The sequence below is a fragment of the Opisthorchis viverrini genome (assembly GCF_000715545.1).
Source record: "Opisthorchis viverrini unplaced genomic scaffold opera_v5_542, whole genome shotgun sequence".
In the NCBI taxonomy this organism is placed as follows: domain Eukaryota; kingdom Metazoa; phylum Platyhelminthes; class Trematoda; order Opisthorchiida; family Opisthorchiidae; genus Opisthorchis; species Opisthorchis viverrini.
Window position 1 is genome coordinate 188,171 of NW_008752207.1, and position 7,824 is coordinate 195,994.

The following is a 7,824-nucleotide window of genomic DNA, read 5'->3' on the forward strand; positions in this document are numbered from 1 at the left end:
AAACAGTGGCTCAAGTTCTCAAGCTCGGCGTTTACATTCGCCGATCCTTCCATAATAAATCACGTTTGATTGCCATCTTTAAAAAATTCGTAAGTCCCATTCCTGATACTACCCCTGAATTTGCCTTACAATATTCGCAAGCATGCCGGACTGCCGTGGAAAATGTGCAGCGCTCGTTTACTAAGTCCATGTTTCCAGTGTCGTCCACACTATCAAATCGTCTTCACTGTTTATCATTTGGGCTGGATCCATTATGGCTAAGGCGCATCAGGCTGAATCCAGGCCTTCTGCCTCGCCTAATCTACCGGCGGGCTTACATAGCTGACTGCTACCCTAAATTTTCTTCCTGTACTCCCCATAATATCCGTAACTCTGGATGTTTACTCTCATTGTCGACATGTTGAACTGTTTTTAGACAAAACTTTTTCCTTTGCCTATATTCTAAACTGTGGAGCAAGCTCCCCTCCCATATCCGTACTATCTCGTTTTGCGTAGGCTTTCGAAAGGTCGTCGATTCTTACCTTTCCATTGAGGGAGCTGAGCGCCTTTTCGCGCCTCATCTCACACTGGTAACTTTTTTAAATAGGCCTTAAGCCCTTCTTATCTACGCGCTCACTCTGACTGCCCTGTTACTAGGCCCCAGCATTCACACTCACCAGCCTGAACCCCTAAACATTAACCCACAGGTGCGACAACCACCCTCCCATGTGTTCTCTTCTATACCTTGCCACTTTATTCATCTCTGATGCATACGTTCACTTCCTTCGACTACATCTTCCGCTCTCTGAAGTGTAGTGGAGTTGCAGGGAATATCTAGCACCTGTCATCGTATTTGTTGCCAAGCCCGTCTCCACTGACCTGGTTGTATTTCCTTCGTCTGGCCTTAAGCTTTTGCACCCAGCCTAGTTCTTCGAGCCTGGTCCCACCAGTGCGTAACTCTGTCAGCTCTATTTAATGTTTTTTGCTATGCTGTGACTGGATTTATCTAACCACAGCCAAATTGAAGCCCAAGTTCCTCGTTGTTCTGAAGCATTCGGCACCCCCGAACACGCGCAGCGTACGCATAGCAAATGGTGGGCCTGAAGGTGCACTATGGATGAAATACTTGTTTGGCTCCACAGCCCACTCATTCACACACATACCCCTGGTGCGCCTGTACTTGACAAGGTGGTTTATACCAATGCCTCGTCTTCGTTTGACCGTAGTACACAGGCTCTTAACATTTCCATTCCACTGTCATAGCCCAAAAGGTAGTTGATGTTTCACTTGCCTCCGCGACTTGCCCCTTCCAGTGGCTGTTTGCTAATTGCTTGTTCAAAATGACTGAGCTGTTTTACTGGTCTGGCTTGCCCCCAACCGGATAAAATATCTGGTATCTGGAGTTATTTATTAATGCACAAACCGAAATTATGTCTACTTGGTGGCTTATCATCCTGCAGATCTGGTAGCATGCAAGAGGGGCAAAAACTTCGTGTGGTGGACGGGTACGCCCTGCAGAGAGGGTCACTTTGTTACGTTGCACCCTGGTGCGTTTGTATACTCATTACCCCTCATGTAGGATGGATGTATCCCCCATCACCGGTGGCTCCAAGCCTGGCCTTCAATTCGGAAAAACCAAAAGGAGCACCGTTCCTGTTTCTCTGCAGCTGGGTTGGACTTTTTCCGGTTGTCAATTGTCTCGCAACACCAAGAAATACAAGCGAATGATAGTTGTCCTTTCGTCTGTTCTAAAAAAACATGCATGGGGTAGTTTGAGGGTACTGTGTGAGGCTGACGGCTAACGCCGACGTGTAAGGAGTTGCCACATTCGTATTAGTTGGGTCACTCAACCCCAAGTCCACCTCATCATCCAAACATAGCACACACGTTCTTCTCTCTCTTGTCGTCCAGAGCGATCACACACCCAAAATGCTAATAAATTATCATTTCCTGATTACAAACAGTTGCAGCCAGCACTTAATGGCCGTTTTGTTGCTAAGCCACATTCGTTTTCCGGAGTTGAGAACAGTGACTGAGCGATTGGTGATTCCTTATCTTACTTTCCTGTTAAGTTGACGTAGTAGACCTCAGTTAAGCCGCGATTCTTAGCAATTATCGATGAAGCTGTTGCTTGTCCGCATTTGCTTGTCTACTGTCACTGCTCACATTAACCCCTCTTTCTGCACAGCAGGGACCCTATGTCATGATGCTTCAGTGAGCCAAAAGCTACCGCCCGTTTTCATCCAGTCGAACAGCTAGCCTCCCTGCTAGCTACCTCGGCGACAAAGTTCTCGCCCTCCTAAAACTAGGCACCTACTCTGGTCTAACTAGTACTTTGTCCAGGTCAGCATCTAGCTTGTTCTCATCCCCTTTTAGTTTTTTGCTATTGACACCGTCGTATCTTATGCCTCCTGACACTCGCCACACGCCACTGCTTTCCCGTCGCCCCCCTTCCCAAGCTTCAAACCTCGACTGCAGTTGCCCAAACGCCCCGTAGAACTGTTATTCATTCAAACTGGCTTGTCCCTGGTCGTACATGGTCCTCTCACGAAAGGGGAATTATCCGTGAGCCTGCATCCGCCTGGCCCTCTGTGTCAATCTCCATCTCCCCCAAAACCAGCTGCCACGGAATTGCGTATCCCTTCCCCGATCGCGGCACCTTTGGCGACCGTTACGGGGCTATCCACGAACCGAAGCATATCAGTGCAGTGATGGCATGAATCTGTCATACCCAGTGAGATGGCACTTCCACAACTATTTTCTTCAGAATCTGGACCGCAACCCCTCACCCACTGAAGCATGTAGTGGCAAATACGAGCAAATTTTTCACCCGGCTCCGTCTCTAGAACAAGCTCTTTCGCGCCCAATGAATTTTCGCTCCAATTTGGCTAGCCTGGTTTTTTGCTACGATTTTGGCTTGCCTCTCTCACAAATTCAAATCCGTGTACGGTGTTCGGGTTGCCCTATGTATTAGGACCTTGTCCCCATTCAACCTATCCCCTGCATCTGACTTCCTTCGAACGATGCAACCAGTGAGTCTGCTCAGTTTACGATTTAACCACATTTTTCAGACAAAACTTGCCATGTGCTCTCAATTAGAATTATCCCACCTCCATCTCTACTTTTCCTCTTTGTGACTCTTGCCATTTACCTAACCGCCCAGGGTCACCCATGGCCAGCAATGATTTCAGTTTTAGTTCATGCCAGCTAGCTATGTCTTTGAACTAGTCGGATCTCATGCACACTGTTCCCAGCAAGTTGGAGAAGTAATCTTTCATTATTGTTTCATCGGATGTTCCCCGCTGTTCATGACGTTGTCTTCTTTTCGTGCAATCCGCACCCCCACAAACCCCCCGGTCATGCTTCATTCTGGCTGTAAACATATGATTATGCCAGACGGTTTGCCACACACGAGTTGGGAATGAACATTATTATTATTATTATTATTATTATAAGTGCAACAGGCGGCCGGTAATGCAGAATGAATGTCGAGGAATCCTTAGAAGCAAGTAAGCTCAGCCGCCATTAACCGACAGTGCGCGGTCACCGTCTGTTCAGTCGGTTTTCTAAGGACGCATTTGTACTATCTTCCGGTCATCTCTTATTATCTGGCACACTCAGAAGGTTCTCAAATTTTCGTACGCTTAGCTTTTGGTGACTCGACAGCTGACAGAAAGGGAAGTGGAGTACCTGCAAAGCCCTGCTGAGGTATGGAACGCCGTCGAGTGATGCGCACCAGTTTGTGGCCGACGAATTCGGCAGGGTCCTTGCTACTCCGGACAACTACAACTACCACCGGAAGCGTCGGCTGTGTCTATCGTGTAAGTGAGTAATAGTTAGGTTTTATTGCGGCAAATGATATGTTTTCTGTCCTGGCAAAACTTCGTGAGTCTGGAAGTTTGCTTGTGTAAATTTTAGGGCTTGTTCATGGGCGAACACCATCCTGTGAAGACTTTTGTGATGGGAATACAAGGCACGTATGCGGGAAAGACAGTAGAGTATGGCTGCGTTGTGGTACGTCAATGTTTGAAGGACATATGTTTCATATAACACTCATGCAGATTTAGTAACAGAGACCCCGAACTACCGGCACATATCTAACTGCACAGGTCGCTTGTACAATGCGGTTGAGTAGGTTTCCCTTTTACCATGGCGCTAGCACACAGATTCCGACAAGCTCCGCAACGAGTGCGCCGCACAGCTCCACGACTTATCACATAGTTTACGACCCACTTGTTATGCATCACCCGCAAACTGGCTGTACACGCACAACCCGGGATGTTCTACATGGGTAGAGTGAACGGTGACCCTCTGAGGATCTCAAATGGTAAACCGAAAAAGGGGTGCATCCGTCGGACGCACTGAGGCACGCCATGCATGGTGCGTCCGGGCACGCCGAGTGGCTCGTGCGGGAATGCTGAATGTATGCGTCTTATCCCCTTGATAAGCTGGCAATCTTGAATGATGGCAGCTGCCTTGTAAGCATTATCTGCCAAATGACCGCGTACGCCTGTTTCCTTGTCCTGAGGCGCTCGGGGCAGTGATATCCAAGGCTGCTTTATTACAGTATTAGGAAAAACAAGGTGAGGTCACTCTACGTTAACTAATGTACCGTTTCTTTTACAAACACCCAGGTGCTCCCAGACAGTTGATGTCTAAACGTGATGGCCACGTGATTTTGCCCCTTGCATCAAATTTCTTCGTACTCAGAGACCAGTCGGTTCCAAACAGTAATAAATGTTATTCATAGAATTACTTTTTCGAGCTACTTCACCGCCCACCGACGGTTGCTGTTGTATTACAACCTACCGAAAACAACGTATACACCTTACACTTGTTTCCAACCCGTTGCCGTCAAATTTCTACATCCTGTGTAAATCGAATCTGTTGTTGGATAAACTTCGGGGGCTGAGTCCTCGAAGGGCCGCGGTCACCACTGAGCAGTAGAATATTTAAGTGCAAATCCTGGTGCGCACATTTGCCACGGCTGCGAGTGACCACCTGCCATCTGTGGCGGAAAATACTGCACCTTGTCCTCGGTGGCAGTCAAAGTAGGCACACTTAGGCCTTTGTGTTTTGCGAATGGCCGACTGGTACCAGTGACCGGTGGTATGCACCAGATCGCGTAACGTATCAGGTCGTCTGTTGTGATATTGAGACTTGCCCGCTGTGCGGTGATGCTCTTCAGGCATGCCGAAGGGGTGAGTCCAAGGACGGTTAATTTATTTCTGTTGCCCAGTTACCGACCCATCCAGAAAACTCAAGGGTGTGTTTGCTAATCTGCCCGCAAAACCGTGCACCCTATTATGTTGGCCTGTGTCGAATTAACGGTTTCCGGCACAATGCCTCTCGGAAATGCTTGTGCGTCGTATTTACCGCTTAAAAGGAGACAATAATAGACAGGTGCGAGCTGCTTCCAGTTTAACGATAAATATCACTAATGAAGCATGCAAGTAGTCTTGTCAAAGCTCCACCCCGCGTCCAACACAGTGTAAGTTTCATTACGGAACTTGTGGATCTGCTTTGCAGAATTCGTTTACCACTCCGTGTTAATCAACGGGTTCACAAGAAATTTCAAAAAGACGCGTGAGAACGTTCACCTTTTTTTAAAAAATAAATAGGTTGCACATGGGATATCTATTTTCCTGCCCAATAGGTTTTGACTTCTAAGTTGATGTTTGCTGATAAATGACTGCAGCGAAATGCTCTCTTCCTTTTTTGTGACTCAGGTAGTGCTATTAGCTGTAGACTGTCCATCTCTTAATGAGACGTCGTGCATTCTATGTAATTCACTTTTCTCTTTAGGCCTAATCGTAAATAGGTACCAAGCTACAAAACATCACGCAGTACGAATAAGCCGTCAAAGATGACGTTGCCTAAACAAGACTTTTGCCATTCAACTGTTGCTAATTTTCCAAGAACCCGACTTATGGTGATATTCCCATAGCCTCACATATCTTTCAATCATTTTAGGACGTCAAAAGATCGATGAACACTGCGGAACAAGAAGGCTGTTTACATCCCGGCAGGACATATGTATCGATCAGAACGACGAATAAAGTTTAGCTCCCCACGTCGTACAATTTAGACCTTCGCTTTTCCCCCGTAGGGTTGGTTGGGCGCGTGTAGGCCAGGTAATTAGACACCGCTGAACCCCAGCCACACGTCAGTTGTGTTTGGCATGTCTTACCAATTTCGATGGTAAACTCCATTGCAGTGCCCCATCAAACTTAACCTAGGTCATCAACACCCAAAAACCGCAGGTTCTTCAAACCTCGAACGAGTTATTCGGAAATGCTTAATGCGTCCGCCGCGGTGATAACTCGGAATAAAAATTATCTTGGTTCCAAAACACAAAATTCGGTGTTAGTCCAGTCAAGCAGGATATACACGAAAAAATACGTGAAGAAATGACACTTCCGCTTATTCTGCTCTCATAAGCACCGTGTAGGCCTCAGAAGGCTTATTAAATTATTCCAGGTGCATAACAATCTGAAACTCCTGTTCATTGTCAGGGGTTCACGCTATGCCACAGTTCGTGACGTCTCATTACGTTGAGCACCATTTTATCAGTAAATGTTGATTGACAACCTTGAAGATTCACTCACCTGGACAAATATCTCATGCAGATAATTTGCAGGGCAACTCATTAAACGTAGTCGTTCTTCACTATATATTTATACCTTGAAGACAGTAGTTTTCAAGAATTCAGTTCCATTTTTGGGACGCTGAGCGGCGTGTCTCACCCAGTTTTGAGTTCGGCTTCAAATAGGCTTGTTAAAACTTCCGCAGTTGCTAGGTTTCCATCCTTTACGACATTTTAGAGGGCTTCAAACCAATACACGAGACATAATTTTGCGGCAATTTTGCGCGCTATGTGTAAAAACACGAAGTCTGTTTTGCCCTGCGAGTGGGTGTACTAAACACATAACAAGTAAAGAGCGGCATCAGCAGAAATGCGAGGGATTTTCGGGAGGTAGTAAGTCAAGTTCACATTGGAAGGGGCGCCAGTTTTTCAGTGCGGTTCTGTCTAATAAGACACAGTGACCATCTCCCAATAACCTATTACCACCATTTCGAACACAATTTTAAGGTGGCCAAGTTTTTGTACGGTATGTCTCCGGTAGATCAACGGCTGACCTAAGAGGAATTAAGCAGCTGCACGACCTTAGTAAAGTGTGAAAACTGTCACGTGGAATGCGGGAAATACGTCAGATAAATTCACTCAGGACATGTATAGCCATCATTAACCATTTCCGTTGAGTAAACAAAGAATAAATGGGTTTACGGAGGTAAATGTTTTGGGCTTTGAGAATTTTACCGGCTGCGTTTATGGCGACGAGAAATCATTTTCGAATAATATTTCACCTCGGTGCCGCTTTGTTTCCCTGATGATATTTTAGTTGATACGTGCATGCATCACAATTACGAAAAATTATAATGTCCACCGTGAGTTTTAAGGATTGGCATGCTCATGATCTTCGAATCCATATTTTTGTTGGGATGGTCCAGCAGTGGCGATGCGAATGCAGTGGTTTCTGTTCCATGGTGCGGCGTGGCTTATGAACCAAGTTCCTGGTTGACAAAAGTTTTGGCCAGGTGGAATTAAACGGCTGGTCATTACAAGCATGCTTTTCCCACCCAAAGTGCGTTCTGCATGCTCACGTGGCTTTCGTTGCTCAAAAACGTCTCAAATATCAGCTCTTTTGAGTCGCACAAAATTTTAACATTCAACATTTTCAGTGTGGCAAGAGCAACTTCATTCTTTTGTATGATTCTTTTACTGGTGCATTTACCTGCGGGTCTTGAACAGCATTCTGATGTTTTTACTCTCTTGCCTCAGAA